The 19,786-nt window shown below is 40.2% G+C and overlaps 2 non-coding genes across 2 annotated transcripts; one reads left to right on the top strand and one right to left on the bottom strand.

Annotated features, from left to right (window-relative positions):
- Positions 1-12,475: 12,475 nt before the first annotated feature.
- LOC140225556 (5S ribosomal RNA) lies at positions 12,476-12,594 on the bottom strand. Its single transcript, XR_011900602.1, has one exon. It is a non-coding gene; the product is annotated as a 5S ribosomal RNA (ribosomal RNA).
- A 5,107-nt stretch (positions 12,595-17,701) lies between these two features.
- Positions 17,702-17,820, top strand: LOC140225546 (5S ribosomal RNA). The gene has a single exon (XR_011900592.1). It is a non-coding gene; the product is annotated as a 5S ribosomal RNA (ribosomal RNA).
- The last annotated feature ends 1,966 nt before the right edge of the window (positions 17,821-19,786 follow it).

The following is a 19,786-nucleotide window of genomic DNA, read 5'->3' as shown; positions in this document are numbered from 1 at the left end:
ATGGAAAAGTGGACCAGCACTTCTAGATATGATACCTCGAGTTAGGTTAGGTTAGGTTAGGTTAGGTTGGGTTAGGTTAGCATTTGCGCCCAACACAGATATATTTGTGCTGGGCACAAGTTTAATTTGCGCCCAGCACAAATTTATTTGCTCCCAGCACAAATAAATTTGTTCTGGACACTAATTGAATTGGTGGCGGGCACAAATTGAATTGGTGACGGGCACAAATTTAATTGGTGACGGGCACAAATTTAATTGGTGACGGGCACAAATTTAATATTTGCGTCCGACCAAAATCCAAGTTTGTATCCGGCACAGGTAAATCTTTGAGTGCATTTCACACAAATATGAGTTGGTGCCGTACACTCAAATTTGAGCATACAACACTAATATTTTTTTTTTCAGTGTGAAAAATGTTGAATTAGGTTAAGGAGTTTTTACTTTGGACGGCAGAGATACAAATTGACCAAGTTTCTCAGAGAGGAACCAAACCATTTGGCATATTTTCGAAAAAATTGAGTTAAGAATGTTTTTGAGCTCCACTAGTCGTATACGTTCAGCTGCCAAAATCTGAAAGTCGGAATAAATAAATAAGTTTGTGAAAAGAGGAGTAAAAGTTTACTGTCTACATTGAGCCTTGTGCAGGAATAAATCTTCAAACCTCTTTTTCTCAGTTCCATTCAAATTTTTTTAAATTTGTTTCTGACCAAATGCCGTTTTACGAGAAAACTAACAATCATGCATCCCACATATTTTCGAGTCAACTCTAGCGTACCATTCGGAACTTTTGATGAAGAAATGGAGCCATCGTTGCAATAATTGGGTTTCCTAGTAAAAGAAAAGTATGCGTGGAAGAAAAATACAAAATTTGGGATCGAGTCACGACATTTTTTCTGTGGGCGGTATATGACTCTTACCATACGGGAAACTGTGTTGAAGATTTAAAAAAGCAGCCTGACTTACGAATCCCCAACCCTAAAAAATTTAGTGGATCGTGGTACCTCCTTCGATTCGGCGGTGGCTGAGAAGCTCCAGCTTTTCCCGAGCGGTCAAAACCTCACGGTAGTACTCGTTCCGGGTCATTTTCCACGCACTCTCAAGTCTCAAGTCAAGTGCCTTTCGATACTACGCGATCCGAGTTTTGGGTGCCTCTTGATTCGGACTGTGGCGCGATGCGACGTTGGCCAATACAACGCATTTATGCTAAAAAGACCTATGCACATAGGGATTCCGCGCAACATAGTTCCTTTTAACATTAACACGTCCAATAAACTCCCGGTGTAATTGCTAATAAGTGTCAGGGTGTTTGCAGTGGCGCGGCGTGAATGATCGATTATCAATATCACCCCGTTTGAAGCTATGTTAAAGAATCGATTATGAAGGTGTATCCTGTTTGTCGATTTTTTTCTATAGGTTTAGATGGCGGATCAATCGATGTATCGACACGCCAATGGGCGTTTGTTGAGCAAAGATACGCGGTCCGAGGGCTTGACAACGATAAACCAAACATCTGAAGGATAAGGGCATCGGAGACGGGAGAATACCGTTTTGTTGCCGGTTTGTTGCGAAAAATGATGGATGATCACGGAACAGGGGGTATTTTGCAACGATGGACATGTTTTTCAGGCTACCGGAGGAGCAGTGTATAACCGTGGTAGCAAAGAGAGCGGTAAGTGTCAAATTTTCGAAATCGAGTATCCCTCAAAATTCGTCTAATCTCTTTTAGATGAAATCACTGAAATAGCTAAAACAGCAAAATTCATCTTATTTTCACGCAAACGAGACATGTGAGAAAGCCGTAAGTGCGGAAAAAATGACGCAGTTTCAGGCAAAGCAAGTAAGTGACATTATTTCTTCAGATACCCTGGTAAAAATTGGCAGTAGAATGTGTGTTCCAAAATACTATAAACCTAAAGCCAACTATACAATTTCTTATAGCCTTTCATAGCCAATGGCGAAAGCAACAGCCAGACGATAAAGTTTATGCTAAACGCTACTAAATAAGGATGCTAGGACTTAGTTAGTTTTTGGACTACCGCTCTCTTTTTGTGCCGTAGTATCTTGATTTATTTTGCTAGAAAACCTCCGTACTTTTGAAGGTTGCCTGTCACTTTTAATATGTTGGAGCGCCTTCAATTTCTTACGATACTGTGCAATACCTCTGGTGAGAAATAGTTGCTTCAGACGCCGTGGCACGCTGCGGCGCGGTGGGCGGGCAGAGAGCGCGAAACGCGCATTGGCGCCTACAAACCTAACAGGGATACTTCACGCATTGCGCAATGCGTGAAGTATCCCTGTTAGGTTTGTAGGCGCCAGTGCGTCGCCGCTCCGCTTTTTGTTAGACTCTAATATTTAATCTCGCGGAGTCAGCGTTTTTCAACTCATGATTTTGAAATGTTTGCCAACTCTGTATGGACTATTCTCATTTTAATTGATGAAAAAAAAATAAAATTTTTCACAGGAAAATATAATGTGTGTCTTGTAAATATTAAGGTAGTTCCGTATCAAACTTAATGATTTCCTAAGCACACGAATTTCTACACGATTTCTTATCGCCTATTATAGCCAATGGCGATAAAGTGTAAAGCCCGGCGACAGGAACTATAGCCCGATTGTATACTATTTTATAGCTTCGTATAGCCCGGCTATATGATTTGCTCCGCTCTCTACAGCCAGCTATATGATTTTCAATAGCCTTCTTTAGTCGGCTATAAGAACTCCTATGGTATTTTGAGACGCAGCTCCTATTGCCAATTTTTACAAGGGGAGCCAATGAATACAGGACTTCCTGGCGTGGTCTTAAAGGATGAATAGTTGCAACGGCGAGTAGCAGCGTATTAGAAAGTGATGCGGTTACTGCATTTTTTAGATGAATAGTGTAGACCCATCAAAAAGGCCTTCAACGAGAAAAGATACTTCCTAGCGTGGTCTTAAAGGTTCAATAGTTGTATCCTTTAAAAATCCAATCAACAGAGTAGCAGCGTATATTAGAGAGTGATATGTGTAGTTCATTTGTGCAGAAAGTGTTTTAATGCCCTTCCATCTTCTATTACAGATGTCACTAACGTCAAAGGTTTTTCTAGTAAATTAAAAAATTACTTAACAGAGAAAACATTTTACTCACTTAATGAGCTTTCTGATTAGTGAATTTGTGATTGTGAAGTAAGATTAGTGAAATGTAATTAGCGAATCTGCTGTAACTCTTATAATCTTTGTGTTTATTTGACGCATTTGCTAGCCTTTTTGAGCATTGTTGACAAATAAAGGAAAATATTATATTATATTACTTGCAAGGTGTAAAGTGTCGACGCATCAAAAACGCCTTCAATGAAGAAAGATACCTCCTAGCGTGCTTTTGGAGGCCGAATAGTTGCATCCTGTAAAATACAATCAACAAAGTAACCACGTAGATTGGCAAGTAATGCGGGTGTCCCAGAGTGAAACCGGCGCGGCGGACTGCAGAGGGTTGAGTTAAGATTTTTTTCTCATCTTTTAGCATCCTGTGGAAACCCAATCAACAGGGTAACGGTGTATATTAGAAAATGATATGGGCAGTCCATTTGTGAGGTGAAGATTGTCGACACATAAAGAACGCCTTCAATCAGAAAAGATACTTCCTAGCGTGGTTTTGGAGGCCGAATAGTTGCATCCTATATATTTGTGCATTTGCCGCATTGCATTCCGCAACACTGCCTTTCACAAAAGATAAACGACTTATGAACATGCATTCAGACTTTGCCAACCTTCTCCTGATAAAATAAGATATCCGCGAAAGATCATATTTTTTTCTTGTATTTGCCAAAAAATCTCATTTGCACTTCATTCCATCATATCTGAGGCTTTCAGAGGAAGATACACATAAGTCCATCTCATAGACCATATTCGATAGTGGTTCGATGTATCGTTTGGTTCAAAACAATAGAACATAACCTCAAACAAAACCATTAGGATTTAAGTTGAAAAAGCTGAAAATGAGAAAATTCCCACAACTTCACTTTGCATTGGCATTTGGTACTCAAAAGAATAAAAAATCTATTTCAAAAGACCCGTTCCCTCAGATTTCTGAATTGACTTTTGAGGCTATGTTTATGTTTTGAACCAATCGATATCGATAAAATCTCACCCGTTTGATGTATCGAATACGATCTATATAAATATTTTGGGGAAAAATTTGGCAACATATAAATTTTCTCACGGAGTTTTTCCTCAGTATGGCGGACTACGTACAAGCCGTCGCTTGTTTTGACGTAAGGGCGTATCTCGACTACTGCATGAGCTCCAGAAATCATTTATGTATATGTAAAACAGGGCTCACGTGAAAATTTAGACACGTAGCGCAACCGTCTCTATAATTCCATTCACCCAGAAACGTGCCCACAAAGTAACAGTTTTATCTAACTTTTCCTGAACTTCTCCGGAGCATTTTGCTGTCGGGCGGTTTTGCACGAAAGTTCTCGAGCTTATTGAAACGAGGCCCGGAACACTCAAAAGACCTAGCTTAACGGACACCCCCGCCCCCCGCCCCCCGCCACCCACCCCCACCTCCGACATCCAATAACGCTCAAAGAATAAATTACCTTATGAAGTCGCGTAAACCGGCGCGAGATCAAAGGCCGCCGTAACGTTGAAATTTGCGTTAATTTTTCCTAGTTTTCTAACGCGATGCGTAATTAATTTGCCCGTACTCGACGGGAACTTAGACCTTTGTTTCTTGATCTTGAGACTACGATTAAAAGGTCATGTCTGTAAAATTCAGCATGCTTAGTCAGCTAGATTAACAATTCTCTGTAGTCTCAAAAAGCCCTAACTTTGCTGTAAGAAACTGTGCCACCAGTTGAAAAACTTCCACTTAAGACGATGAAGAAGTTAAAGGGTGATTTGCAGTGGCGGGACGTGGACGTGAGTGATCGATTATCGATATTTACCTATTTAAACCTGTGGTGAAGAATCGATTTTTAAGGTGTCCGATACAAACACCCTGTTTATCGATCGTTTTCTGTAGGCTTAAATCATCGACCGGCTGACAATAAGGCGTAAATACACATTGAAATGAGCCCGAGAAAGCACTGAGTAAAATGGTTGACAGCAGGCGGTTGGCGTGGCGTGAATTGCGATATATCGATTGTTATTCTTTTTAAACCTATGATAAAGAATCGATTATTAAGGTGTTCGCTGCGAACACCCTGTTTATCGATCTTATTCCATTGATTTAAATGGCATAACAATCGATATATCGCAATTTACGCCACGCCACTGTTGACAGGGCTCATCGCAAAATGCAGTTGCGCCAATATGCCAGGAGGGCGACGAAGTGATAGGTCAATCGATAAATCGCAAATCGCTCCACGTCACTGATGATTTGCTGTTCGTTACCAAGGCACATTCAACAGGTGGTTCTCAACAGTTGGAAGCATTGGAATCAGTCCGTTTAAATGCATTTGAATAATCGATATGCGTCAAAGGCGGCTGCCTTACCGAGAATCGATTATATGCAATGGGTTTAAATGGGAGAAACGTGGAGTTTCCGGCTTATGGACATCGTTATGGACATCTTGTTGCATGTTGCGCACATGGTCTTGAAACAAAACAAAAAATGCGCCAAAATGTACCCAGAAAAGGTTTGCAGGGGGTAAGTCTATGGTCCGTGTGGACTTAAAATGGCAAAAAATCAAAATCTTGGCTGATCCTTATTTCCAGATAGCGCAATTTAAAAATTTCACAGTAAATGCAAGTGTTCTACTAAGATCAAACTTTTTATTTATTTGTACATTGAATCGGTATTGATCGGTTCACGTTTTTATTTTTCGTTCGATTCATGTTGATCGGTTCACGTTTTTATTTTTCGTTTGATTCATGTCGATCGAATACATATACCCTCTCGTTACATGCAGAATACTTATCATGCTCTTTTTTTTAAACTGAACAATTTGCCTTCTTCTGCGTCTGCAGCAATTGTTGTTACCAATATGTTGAGCTTGCTAATTTCAGCTCATAATACATACTGATTCTCTAAAGGCTTGGGCGAAAGCAATCCGCCTTCAACTGCGTCTGCAGCAATTGTTCTTACGATTATGTTGTGCGTGCTGATTTCAGCTCATTACATACTCGACTCTCTGAAGGCGTTACATGAGCGAAAATAGCGCGATCTATCGGTAAACGAACAAAGTAGGGATTGAGCGATTCATTCGCTCACTTCTGTTGTTCCCCAACAGGGTTCTCTACTCTCGTACATTAAACGCCTTCAGAGAGTCAATTATGTAATGAGTTGAGATCAGCACGCACGGCATATTCATAACAACAATTGCTGCAAACCCAGCTGAAGGCGAATTGAAAACAACAGAATTCTACACGTTAAAAAACATGCTAGCTCTTTAATTAATATTGTTACCGACAGAGAGTTGTATTTTATGGTGTTTTTATGGAGGATTTTTGATGAACTTTACAACATAAACTATAGCATAAGCTCAAAATTGGTAACCGGGTGGTTACCATAGACAAAATAGGTAAGTAATAGACTAACTAATGGCAACCGACAAGAGACCCGACAGTTGGACGCATTTCTATCAAACGGACCTAAGCGCCATAGGGTGAGGAAGGTAGAGGGGGGCTTGGATTGGCGGCGGAATCGGGCGTCCGGCTTATTCCGTCCTATACTCGCAATGCTTTTCCATGGCGCATAGGTCCGTTTGACAGAACGCGCTATCCGGCATTCTAAATTCCTCAAAAGGAACTCAATTTGGCGCTTAGTTCCGTTTGATAAAAATACGTCCAGTTAGTCCATCATTTCCTCTCTTAGTCCGTAAAAACCACCAGTTGCTACCAATAGGATCGCTCCATACTCCCTACGTCTCTTTGGCTATAGCTTCGTCTATCAATTTCAATAAGCACTCCGCAGCAAAAGTTTGCAGCAGACCCATTGTCATTATAGCAAACCAGACAGGATTCCTCAGTAGGAAAAGTGAGAGAGCAAAAGACGGTGGAATTCACACATGATCCATTACTTTTCGCAAAGAAGGGAAAGACAACTTTTCCTTTTTAGTGGGACATCGCAACGCGTTTCCCGCTTTTTTTCGCTTGCACGTTGAACAATCCCTTGCTTTCGAGAAGCGGCCATTATTCACAATGCGTCTTACTCAGTCTGTCAGTAGTTCCGTGGGAGTGTGGGGGGGAGGAGGATGGAGAGGGAGGGGGAGGGGGGTCCGAACTTCTCGACTTTTCATTTGAAGGGACGAGAGAGAGAGCTGCGTGCCTCGGCATGCCCCTCGTTTGCAACAGGCGAACTATCCGTGAAAGCTAAACCAGCATTGCCACATTATAACATAAGTCAAACGGTGCACTGAAAAAAATTCTTGGCGTTTTTACCAAGGTCCGTTGGTACCTTTACCATCTCACTTTTTTTACCAATTATTGGTAATTTTACCAAGACAGACTGGTAAGCTTACCTAAAAACCGGTATTTTTACTGTTTTTTTTTCAAGTAAGAATATCACTTTTATTGGTAATCAATTCCCGGTAACTTTGCCATTTTATCTCGGTAATTCCGTCACAGTCGATAAAAAATATTGGCGTTTTTACCGGGGTCCGGTAAAATTACCAAGAAAGTCGATAATTTTACCGTGATTTCTCGGTAAAATTACGAATTTCATAAATGGTAATTTTACCAAGAAAAAACTGGGATCAAATAGAACCCTGAGTTCTCGGTCATTTTACCTTTTTCTTAGTGAATACACCAAGATTTTTTTTTCATTGTGACGGTGAGAAATTGCGTATCTCCGTTTGCAACATTGCAGATTTTCCGCCGTGCTTTATTTTTTCTTCGGAAAACCAGTTAACTTATAATTTCTAGAAAAATTCCTTGAAATTTTATCTCCGTTGACAAAATATTCGGTTTAGATTTCATGCTATAAAGTCGGCTTGTTTCTTTTAGAAAAAGTAAAATAGGAACAGAAATTTTAAAACGCTGTGATGGAGATGTATGGACCACATTTTGCAATAAGGAACCACTATTTCTAGCATATTTTAGAAACAACATTCATGCCATAGATTTCCCTACGCAGGAAGGTCCTTTCACAGCCAGCTTAGAGCCAGAGATAGTGGTTTCTTATTGCAAAATATACTCCATATAATCTCGCTTTTTGGCTAACGATAGCACGTAAAGTAAGTTTCAGTAAAAATGGATTAATTTAGTGCGAGTCCGAATAATCGCGCGAAACACGGTAGGGCCGGCGTTAAACGCATATTACCGCCTGCAAGACTGCATGAATACTTCACGCCTTGCGCCAAACAGAGTGCGGCCGGCGTTAAACGCATATTAGCGCCTACAAGACTGCATGAATACTTCTCGCATTGCGCCAAACGCCCATGGCCCATATACAAGGATTCCTACATTTTTACCTCATGTATTCATCCATTTTAAAGGGACCACCCTAAAAAGGGGTGGAATATTAAGATCAAAGGGTCGATGCGGGACTTTCTGATCAGAGGACGAGGCGTGAATGATCCATTATCGATATTTCCCCATTTGAAGCTGTGGTAAAGAATCTATCTTTAAGGTGATCGTTGCGAACACCCTGTTTATCGATCCTTTTCCAGAGGTTTAAACGGCGGACCAATCGATATATCGCAAAGCATACGTCACGCCACTGATCTGGTTCTAATTTGCCTAATTTTTTAGTCTGTTAATAAAAAAAACTAAGCTATCTGAACAAATATCTGTGAAGTGATAAAAAAAACTCAGTACGTTAACGACGATGAATACGACCCTAAACCACCTTACGTTTTTAGCACTATTAACTTCTTTGTATATGGATCCTCGTATTCAATGACGTTCAATATGCAAAAATGGCTTCAGGGATGAACCCACTTTATTTAAATCATGATGGACTCTGCACTCAGATTTGCGTGGAAGTTCTGGAAAGCAGCGACCGAGTTTCTCTGCTTGTAAAATACCATTTTTCTTCAACTCGTTTCTGGTTTTGGAATGCGGACGTCCATTTGACATGTCTGTCAAAACCGAACGGAGCTTTCACAGTGAAGGGATAACAACTTTCTGACGTCATTATTTGCCGTCTGTGCTTTCTCGAACAAAAGGATTTGATTTTAAATGGGGGTTTTTCCCAAAAATATTCAGTTTTTAAGTGAAATTCTTTGAGGCACATGGACCCAACTAGCATTTTTCAACGGGAAAATCTCGATATGTTGCGATTTTATCGGCGATAAAATCGCTAGGATCATCAACATCTGAGCAATCATCCTCGATCTTGTTAAAATATAATCGCAATTTTATCGCCCGGAAATTTATCGCGATATTATCGAAACAAAAATCACGATGTTTGGCGATCTAATCTCGATTTTATCGACGAAAATTGATCGCGATTTTATCGAACAAAAAATTGCGATGATAGCGATTTAATTGCCATAAATCGCAATTTCTTATTCGATAATATTGCGATAAATTGCCACCGATAAAATCGCGATAATCAACCGATAAAATCGCTATTTATCGCGATCTCTGCTACTTGGGGACGGATAAGCATATTGGCTCCATTAAAGGTAGAGTTAAGACAAGTCGCCTGCCCCTTTCCCAAAAAAGGAATTCCACGAATTTTAAAAAAAAATAAGTAAGGGAAAAGGTTGAAAAATGTGTGAAAAATTTCCGTAGAGGAGGATTGCCGAAGTTACGCGAAATACGTAGTTTTATACGAAAATAATTGGAAATGGAACGATGTGTTAAAATCACCGTTATTATTCCGTGGCATTATCATGCATTATGAGAAAATCGTAGGCTTAAGTAGAGCGAGGCAAATATGGAAGGATAGGGGCGATCCTTCAAATTTTGAGTAAAAAAGAACACAAAATAATTTTACCACTGTTAGAGATATGCCAGTTGTCTAACTCACCACACATTGGTCCAGGGTCGGTGAAGAAGAGGTCGAATTCATCTCCAAGATACATGATTCAGATTTTCAACTTTCCTCAGATAAACTACTGCGTCCTAGAAAAGTGTGCAAGGTATTAGAATTGCAAGCAAGGACGAGTTACTTTTTTTAATCAAGTTTCATTTTTTCCCGAAAATTAATTTTCTTATGTGTGTCAAACACGTGACGGAATCAAATAAAATGATCTGCCGCATGAGTTTCATGAGAAAATATAAAAACCTGATTAAGTCCCACGGGGCAAAAGGAAGAATAACAATATTTTAAACTAATAGACAGAAATGAAATATAACAAAGTGCTTTCAAGTGACATAACCATTTTAAAGAGGAACTATCGTTCTTCCACTTGATAAGACGCCCTCACAGTCATAGCATTCGGCCAACTGTAACCGCTCGATGTCGCATTGAGAAACAAATACGTAGATATGAATTTTACATTAGGTTGCGATCCAGTGTCACCTATTTTTACCATTGAAACATAGTTTAGATAAAAATAAAAAAGTCAACGGCACGCAGTGTTAGGGATATGGTTTTCGTATATTTACCATTGATACATAGCCTAGAACAAAATAAAAAGGTCGAAATCAAGCAGTGATCCCAAGCGGTCCCCCATCTGAGTACCAGCTACGCCTGACGTTGCTTAAATTCGGTAATCGGACGAAAACCGGTGCATTTAACGTGATATGACCGTGGGCCATGAACGAGGGTTCAACCCCGCGCTTTGCCCAAAAAGATGACGGGGCGATAGCCTGATCAGAAAAATTTTAGGGAGGTATTCCTTTTCTAGCATGGGTCATGAAGGCTATCTCCATTTAAATCTTCCGTCACATTCTTACAGCGCAATGATACAACTATTTGAACTGTCCGGAATGCGTGAGGTATCACGCCGCTTTTGAAGGCGTTTTCAAATCAGCCAAGTTCCGATACCCGGATTATCGTTTTCCATAGTTCATATTCTTTAGTTATATTCCGTACCACTCGTTTATTTTTAATCCTCGTAGAAAAACCACCCATTTGCTAAATACAGTTCTAGCTGAAGCGCACTTAAGCGCATTCATGACTACAAAAATGTTAACGGAAAATCGAAAAGGCCAGCGTGCATGAAGGCTCTTTCAATTATCATCTTCCGTCACATTCTTACGGCGCAATGATACAACTATTTGAACTTTCCGGAATGCGTGAGGTATCACGCCGCATTTGAAGGCGTTTTCAAAACAGCCAAGTTCCGATACCCGGATTATCGCTTTGCATAGTTCATTATTTTGTCATATTCCATGCCACTTGTTTATTTTTAATCCTCGTAGAAAAACCACCCATTTGCTAAATACAATTCTAGCTGGAGTGCACTTTAGCTATAAATTCACCACTGCAAAAATGTCAAAGGAAATTGACACGCTCAGCGTGCATGGAGACTATTTCCATTTAAATCTTCCGTCGCATTTCTAGGGCGCAATGATACAACTATTTGAACTCTCCGGAATGCGTGAGGTATCACGCCGCATTTGAAAGCGTTTTCAAAACAGCCAAGTTTCGATTTCTGTATAATCGTTTTGCATAGTTCATGTTCTTTGTTTTCATTTCTAACCACTTGTTTATTCATAATCCTCCTATAAAAACCACCCATTGGCTAAATACAATTCTAGCTGGAGCGCACTTCAGCTATGCATTCACCACTGCAAAACTTTTAGAGGAAATCGACAAGCCCAGCGTGCATGAAGGCAGGCCAGCCACAAGGGGGACATACTGGGTCCCTGGTACCGGAGCTCGGGCCCCGGAGGGGGCCCGTGTTACCCGTGAAAGACCACTACGAATTCATATGCAACCCTTGTTTCGTAAGAAAAAGTGAAAAATTTACCCTAAACATATCGCAAAAGGTGAATAGATTTTCAGAAACACGCTGGGGCACTGTAGAATTCTTCTTAAATTTTCAAAGAAGTATACTCCTTGGAAAATTTCTATCTATTTTCAAGATTTTCAGCACAGAGGGATATTTTTAGTAACTGCGTTTCATTTTCTTCCGTCGTCCGATGCTAAGAGTCTCCAGTCTGGGCATCCTCGACTTCAATGGCTCATGGCTCAACTCCCTTGCCAAAAACAAACGAAGGGGGAGTACAGGGGGGCCTGGCCCTCTCAGAACTGAAAATAGTATCATATGAACCCCCCCCCCAAAAAAAAAAAAAAATAAATAAAAATTTTCCATATGTTTTGAATGCAACAATTCGCAAGTATTTTGGGCTGAAAGTAGGAAAAAAACATAGTTATTCCACAGAAATTGATGGACAAATTCTTTATGGAAGCTTCAAAATGCGTCCGATTACTCGTATAAATTCTAAAATTTCTCGGGGGATGCCCCTCGGACCCCCCCCCCCCCCTCCGTGCTTGGGGGCCGGACCTTAAAACTGGTACCAGGGCCCGAGATCGGATGTGGCGGGCCTGCATGGGTGAACCATTAAAAAACTAAAAAAACGTGATGAATTCCGGCCCGCGGATGTCTTGTTCTTGTATTCTCGCCATTTATGCATACTCCAGAGTGAAATAAAAAGTCAACAGCACGCAGTGTTCCCAAGCGGTCTCCCATCTAAGTACTAACTACGCCCGACGTTGCTTAACTTCGGTGATCGGACGAGAACCGGTGCTTTCAACGTGGTATGGCCGTTGACAAATTGAGGTTTCAGCCATCCGGATGTTGAGTAGCCGCAAAAAGGCACGATCTTGTCGGACCTACCTCCATCTTTCACTGGCTGGGTAATACAAATGATCCAACAAGGGTAGATCGCTAGACCATAAGAGTACGTTTAATGGGTAAAACGATGACATTTTTCACCTATAAAGTCTTTTCTAAAATTGCCCTTTGAAGGAACCATACATGCACGCCCCCACCAATTTTTGGGGGAAAATCATAGTTTTTCACTTTTTTCTGAATTTCGGTAACGGTTATGACTCGGAACTCGTGTAAATTAACTGGCCCCATCATTCTCAGTGCTACATTCGTTTCATGCTTTTAAAATATAAGTATCTCAAGTTAAAAGGGGATTTGGGGGTCTCACATTTTTTGAGAGAAATAAACTCGTAATAAAGGTCCCTAAAGTCCCTCTGTAACTTGGGATATCGATAGCTATGAGGTGACACATGAGTTTGGAGCTAAAAATCATGGGGGCTAGTCGTTTTGAAGGAGTTTTAGAACATAGCCTTTTCTAAATGAATGAAAAACGATGATTTTCCACGGAAAATTGGCTGGGGCGTGGCTCCTTAAGGGGGCGTTTTGGGAGAAATTTTTTTAAAGGAAAATATCTTATTTTCACCCAAAGAACAAGCTCTGATGGCAGTCTGCGAGATGATTGTTGAAAATGATAGACAAAGCGGTAGACAAAGAAGACATAAGGAGTATGGAGCGATCCTACTGGTTCAAACGGGTGGTTCTTATAGACTAAAGGAGAACACGATGGGTTAACTAAAGGGGCTCTCGTGGGTTGCCGTCAGTTAGTCTATTAATAACTTCACTTGTCCATTGCAACCACCCGTTTCCACCAATGGGATCGCTTCTTATCCTTTTTGTCCTCTTTGTCTATAGCTTTGTCTATCAATTTCAACAATCTGCCCACTGGTGGTTTAACATTGGATCAATCTGTAGATTGGATGACTATTACATGCTGAACAGTGGCGTGGCTAGATTTGCGATATATCTGTCGCAGACAAATAGTAAAATCAGGCATTTTGTCAAATGTCTAGGCAAATAGTAAAATATTCTAACGTAGATTGAAATTCTGATTCTTTTCCTGATTTTAGAAAAAATAATTAATTGCTCCAGGAAGAAAAAATTCTCGATAAAAAATTTGCATCTCGCCATTGTATTTTAAAACGATTTTTAGCTCCTGAACAGACACTCATCTCGAAATTTTTAGCATGTCATAAAATACAGAATTTTGAGAATGTGAACATTTATAAACATGAGAAGGAATTGAAGAGGTAGAGACAAAAAGAGTCCGTAGGTTTGATGAGTTATTTTTCCAAAAATATTGAAAACTCGCGGGCTCTTCGCCATAGATTCACAAAATTGTGTAAACCGTCAAAATCTCCGAACCTGTTATAATTTTTTAAAGGAGAATAAATCAAAATCATTCCTTGCAGTTTTCACAGAATTTTCTTCGCGCAGAGAGGAAAAATTCAGAAGTTCTTGAGAATTGACACACGATGGTTTTCCGTTTGAAAAATTAGGAATGATAGGAAGTCTGCAACGTTGCAAACCGAGATATAAAGTTTGGGAGTTCCACGTAGATATGTGTTTTTTTACGCGCTCCAATTCTACTTGCAGAGGAGTCTATATGAACGTATATCTGCCAAACGGAACTACGTGCATTAAGTCATGAGCCCTGGGACCCCTAAGAATGCATGCACAACAGGACTCACGTAATAATGCGCATAGTTCCGTTTGGCAGAAATACGTCCATATAAAAATCGTATTCTAGCGGAGAAAATCTGGTGACGTTTTGAACTTCAGAAAGCGTATCTTTCAATAACTTACAATTCAAATAAATCTTATCACATGAAACCGGTAAAACGCCTTCAATCATTAAGAACTGCAATTTGTAAAACAGTTGCGTCTTGTGTCGCATTGCCGCTTTGCAGGGTCATGAGGAGTGTTGAAATGGATGTAGGAATTATTTTCAATGCGTGTCTTAAAGACTGCATCAAAAACAGAAAAAACAAGGCCCCCTTGAAATTTCGCGCGGTCACGCTGTTGCGTCAATTAGTTTCATTCAATCAAGAACGGTTACGCTACCTTAAACTCAATGTGAAATCTTAAAATTATCGATTTTCAATAAGTACCGTTAACTTTAAAATAAGTGATTTGTCTAATGAAACTTTCCTACCCTGATATGCAAATAAGCCACTAGCTCTGATCCTTTCCAAGAGAATAGATTCGGCAACATATCTGCGAAAAAATGTGCAGTTTTTCGCTTTTCTCAAAAACACAAAACCCCCGCCTAGAACACACATTTTCCGCTCAGCATCTGTCACGAATACATATAGATTTTCCACCTCGCCCGTAACACATCACCCCAGGACCTGGGCGGCATCCATCACCTTGATTTTGACACTTCTCGAACAGCGCGCAATAATTCGGAACATTAGTGCATTTCGCGGGCACCTGACGAACGGAATAACGTTCTGCCGCGCTTTGGGAAAACGTCATATCAATCACTCGGAGGCTGCCGAATTTCTTCCAGTTAAATGCAAACTTGATAACTTTTTAACTTATTTGCAGACAATTTCTGGGTATATTCCTTTTCATTTTTGACGGGTCTAATTTGTTATTGAACTATACTGGATCGGAGGATTTCAGGAAAACGAAATGAATTTTCATCCCATATTAAGATTTAAAGAGTTCAGCGAGATGATTGTTGAAAATGATAGACAAAGCGGTAGACAAAGAAGACATAAGGAGTATGGAGCGATCCTATTGGTTCAAACGGGTGGTTCGTATAGACTAAAGGAGAACACGATGGGCTAACTAAAGGGGCTCTCGTGGGTTGCCGTCAGTTAGTCTATTAATAACTTCACTTGTCCATTGCAACCACCCGTTTCCACCAATGGGATCGCTTCTCATCCTTTTTGTCCTCTTTGTCTATAGCTTTGTCTATCAATTTCAACAATCAGCCCGCTGATGAAACTTGAAAACATCGGTTAGTTACGACGATCTCATATCTAAGAAACGACGAAAATTTCACTGAATTTTATCGGCAGCATAAAGAAAATTCAGTGAAATGTTCGGGCAGCTTTGTTGAACAATTTCTTTGTAAAAAAATGAAATGGCAGAAGAAATTTTTAAACTTCGCATGGCGCTTGTGGTACTTCGACCGGAAGGTGACGACATCCTGTTAACTAAATTCCACCCAAACTTTTTTCTACTTTTTTTCCACCGAACGATTAATTTGCAGTAAAGTTTGGCAACATTTGGATACACATACGCCGTTCTACCTTAACGCGACAGCATTGCATCCCGAATCCGTGGAATATGAATGCCGATTATAAATAATACCCCAACCTCCTCTCCTTCCCTCCATGGTATCACGGATTATGTGTTTCGGTCGTTTGCGAATAAAGAAAGATCGTTTGTCAATGCCTCTCTCTTGGATGCAAAGCGGCGGGCTTGTGGCTTCCGTGAATGGGAGAGGCGCTTTTGCAACTACTTACTCCGAAAAAGATGATAAGAATGAAGAGCGTACCTGATCTCAACTTCACTTTTATGGATAATAAAAAAGAAACATGGGGTATTTCACGTGCATGTTGGAGCAATAACGACAAAAAATGTTGTAACGGTTGAAGATTTCAATATGAAACATGTAGTTTTAAGATAATCTGGTTATAGTTTCATTGCCAACGATATGACCCTATCTTCTCTAACCCTTTCCGGTCCTTACAAAACTGAGGACTGCCGTGCTGAGGAAGAACGCCGTATGAACATTTGAGAGTTGCCAAATTTCCCACGATAAAATGTTCATTTTTGAGGAGAGTTGTGAATTTTTTCTCTTCAGATTTTCAGATGATTCGGATACAGTTTCGAATGAAATTCTCTGAAAAATTGGAAGGGAAATCTTCAAAAATTTCCGTGCTAAGTTTTATTTTATCCAAGGAGAATTTGCAACGTCTGGGGGCTCATATGGCGTTTTTCCTTGGCACGGTAGAGGAGGAAAGCTGCATTTTCATACACGCACGACGCAAGGAAAAGAGTATATTATTTTCAACCGCGCGCTGAAAGAAGAGCTTGGATCGACTTTGATAAATGGATTTGAAAAATGCCGAGCCCTTCTTCTTTTCTTCGCTTTTCCCACTTTGGAAAAGACGTACCAGCGAATTGTTTTGGTTTTATCGAAAATATCAGACGAATAATTATTCCTGGAAAATCGTCCAGATCAGATCGTATCCTCGGCATTCTATCACGGTAAATGGCGACGACCGGGAAAATAATCGTTTAATTTGTGAATTTTGGCAACGTTGCCGTGCTACGGAAAAACGCCGTATGAACCTTCGGGCGTTGCCAAATTTTCTCTGATAAAATACGAATTTATTGGGGAAATTGCTAATATTTTTCTTCCGATTTTTCAGACTATTTTGTTCGCAATTTCATCTAGAATATCTGAAAATTTTAGGGGAAAATTTACATCAATTTGGTCAGAAATGCATGAATTATCCAGGGAAATTTGGCAACTCTTGAATGTTCATACTCTTGAATGTTGTACTTCCTTAGCACGGCAGAGCGGTGGAAAAACGACTAGCTTCTCATGATTAATAGGGCTAAATTGTCTTGCTTCTAAACTAAAGATATCCCAATGTATACACGGGATTTAAGGGACCTTTTTTACGGTTTTTTTTCCCTGAAAAATCCAAGACCCCCAAGCCCCCTCACCTTGAGATATCAATATTTTTAAGACCATGGATGAATTTAGCACTGAGAATGAAGGGGTCACTTACCTACTTAGGATTATTTTACACGAGTTTCGATCAATAACCGTTGCCAAATTTAAGAAAAAACTATATGATTTTTCCCGAAAATTCGCGGGGACGAGGCTCCTTCAGAGAGCACTTTTGGAAGAAACTTTAAGGGAGAAAAATGTCACAGTATTACACATGGAAAGTGCTCTTATGGTCTAGCGGTCTAACCTTGGATCACTCTGTATTACCCAGCCAGTGAATGATGGAGGTAGATCCGACGCGATCACGCTTTTTTGCGGCTACTCAACGTCCGGATGGCTGAGACGGCGACTCGTCAACGGCCATACCACGTTGAAAGCACCGGTTCTCGTCCGATCACCGAAGTTAAGCAACGTCGGGCGTAGTTAGTACTTAGATGGGAGACCGCTTGGGAACACTGCGTGCTGTTGACTTTTTTATTTCGTTCTGTACTGTGTACCAATGGCGAATATACAAAGACTTTCTCCCGGTCCATTCAAATGTTCAAACTTTTGTTCCCCAACTATAGCCCTTGATCCGTCAGTCCATCTCATTTTTAGAATGGGTGAAAATACATTCTTTATTCCGGTGTTTGACACTGTGAAGACCTCAAATACATGAGTCAATCAGTAATGGACTCCCGGTGTCTTTTCTCACCGTGTAAAGGGACTCTAGTAGGAGCAGCATCGCTTTTTTTTTTCTCGTTGAATCTTAATTTTGAGGTTCCTGAATCCCTGGAAATGTGTAAGCCTAGAGCCTGGACTGCCATAATGCCCTTCGACACTAAAAAGAAGGCTTAGCGATAGATTCGGAATCGAAACATATCGACGATGAAACTGAAAAATGCGCGTAAATCGGTCGCGGTGTTTCCAAATCTCCACTTCTATTTCATTTTTTAAAGGAGACCGAACCAAGATTGTCGCTTGAAATTTCCAAAGAATATTCTTCACATGGAGAAGACAAAAGTCCAAAGTTTTCAAGAGATGACGTTCAGTAGTTCTCCATGTATATACAAAACGAAGTATGACGGAGAGTCCGCAACACCGCAAACCGAGACGCGCATTTCTGCAGTTTCACAATCGATATGTCAACAAAATCAGCAAAACCAAAAAAAAATTAGGTTAAGTTAATGTGAGAACGTTCTATGAATCGTATTTGGTAGTGGTTCGATGTATAATTTAGTTCAAAACAATAGAGCATAACCTCAAACAAAAATTTTAGGATTTAAGTTGAAAAGCTGGAAATGAGAAAATTTCTCACAATTTCAATTTTCATTGCCTTTTGATAAAAAAAAAAAAAAAAAAAATTAAAAAACATCTATCACAATTGACCCGTTCCCTCGGATTTCTAAAGTGACTTTTGAGGCTATGTTTACACGTTGAATCAATCGATATCGAAACAATAGATCGTATTCGATACATCTAACGGGTGAGATTGTATCGATATCGATTGGTTCGTCAAAACATAAACATAGCCTCAAAAGTCAATTGAGCAATCTGACGTAGAGTCCCTTTATACTGAGAGTCAAGACAACACCCCTCATGGAGTCACAAACGGGAATAAAGATTACAGAAATTGAACGTTCTTTGTAATCTTTGATCGGCCCATTCCTAAATTTCTTTCCCCATTCCTTCTCTCATTCCGTTTGTTCCTTGCCGAACCCGTAATTCCCTCGTCCATTCCAGATTATAATCTTTGCAATCGGTGAAAATGTAATCTTTATATACCCGTTTGTGACACTGTGAAGGCCTAAAATACAGGAACCAATCAGAAATGGATTCACATTGTCTTGACTCTCAGTATAAAGGGACTCTAATCTGACGGAAGTATTTTAAGATAGATTTTCGATTCGTATGCAATTCGTAAGAGCACGAAATGGCCAAGAGTAGTGAAATTGCTACGGAATTTCTCATTCAGCTTTTCTGACTTAGGTAAGCGTCCAGCCCACCTTCAAACTAGGGGCTTCAAAGAGGCTCATCGATGGAACTGTTGACTGTTGCCTTTCAAAGATCGTCGGGCCGACGATCTTTGAAGGTAACCGATGTGTTCGAGATACATCACAGATCAGATATTGAAATTTTCAAGGAATTCCGTGCAGAAATGGCTGAGAAATAGAAGAATTGGTGCCAGTTTGAGAGCCCCAGTTTGTAAGTGGGCTGGACGCTTTATATTCTAAAGTTTTAGTTCGAGGTTATGTTCTATCGTTTTAAACCAAACGGTACATCGAACCACTATCGAATACGATCTATCTCACTCGTTTGATGTATCGAATACGATCTGGTCAGAAGGCAGGATTCTGGATTCTCCCACCGAACGAAAAGCAACAAACAATCCTGGTCCAGTTTTGAGAACTTCAAATTAGCACCGTCAAAGGCGGCTGCACCCAGGCTTAGGAGCTTA

The sequence above is a fragment of the Bemisia tabaci genome, chromosome 9, assembly GCF_918797505.1.
Source record: "Bemisia tabaci chromosome 9, PGI_BMITA_v3".
In the NCBI taxonomy this organism is placed as follows: Eukaryota; Metazoa; Arthropoda; class Insecta; order Hemiptera; family Aleyrodidae; genus Bemisia; species Bemisia tabaci.
Note: the sequence above shows the minus strand (reverse complement) of the source record. Positions and strands in the feature narration are given on the sequence as shown.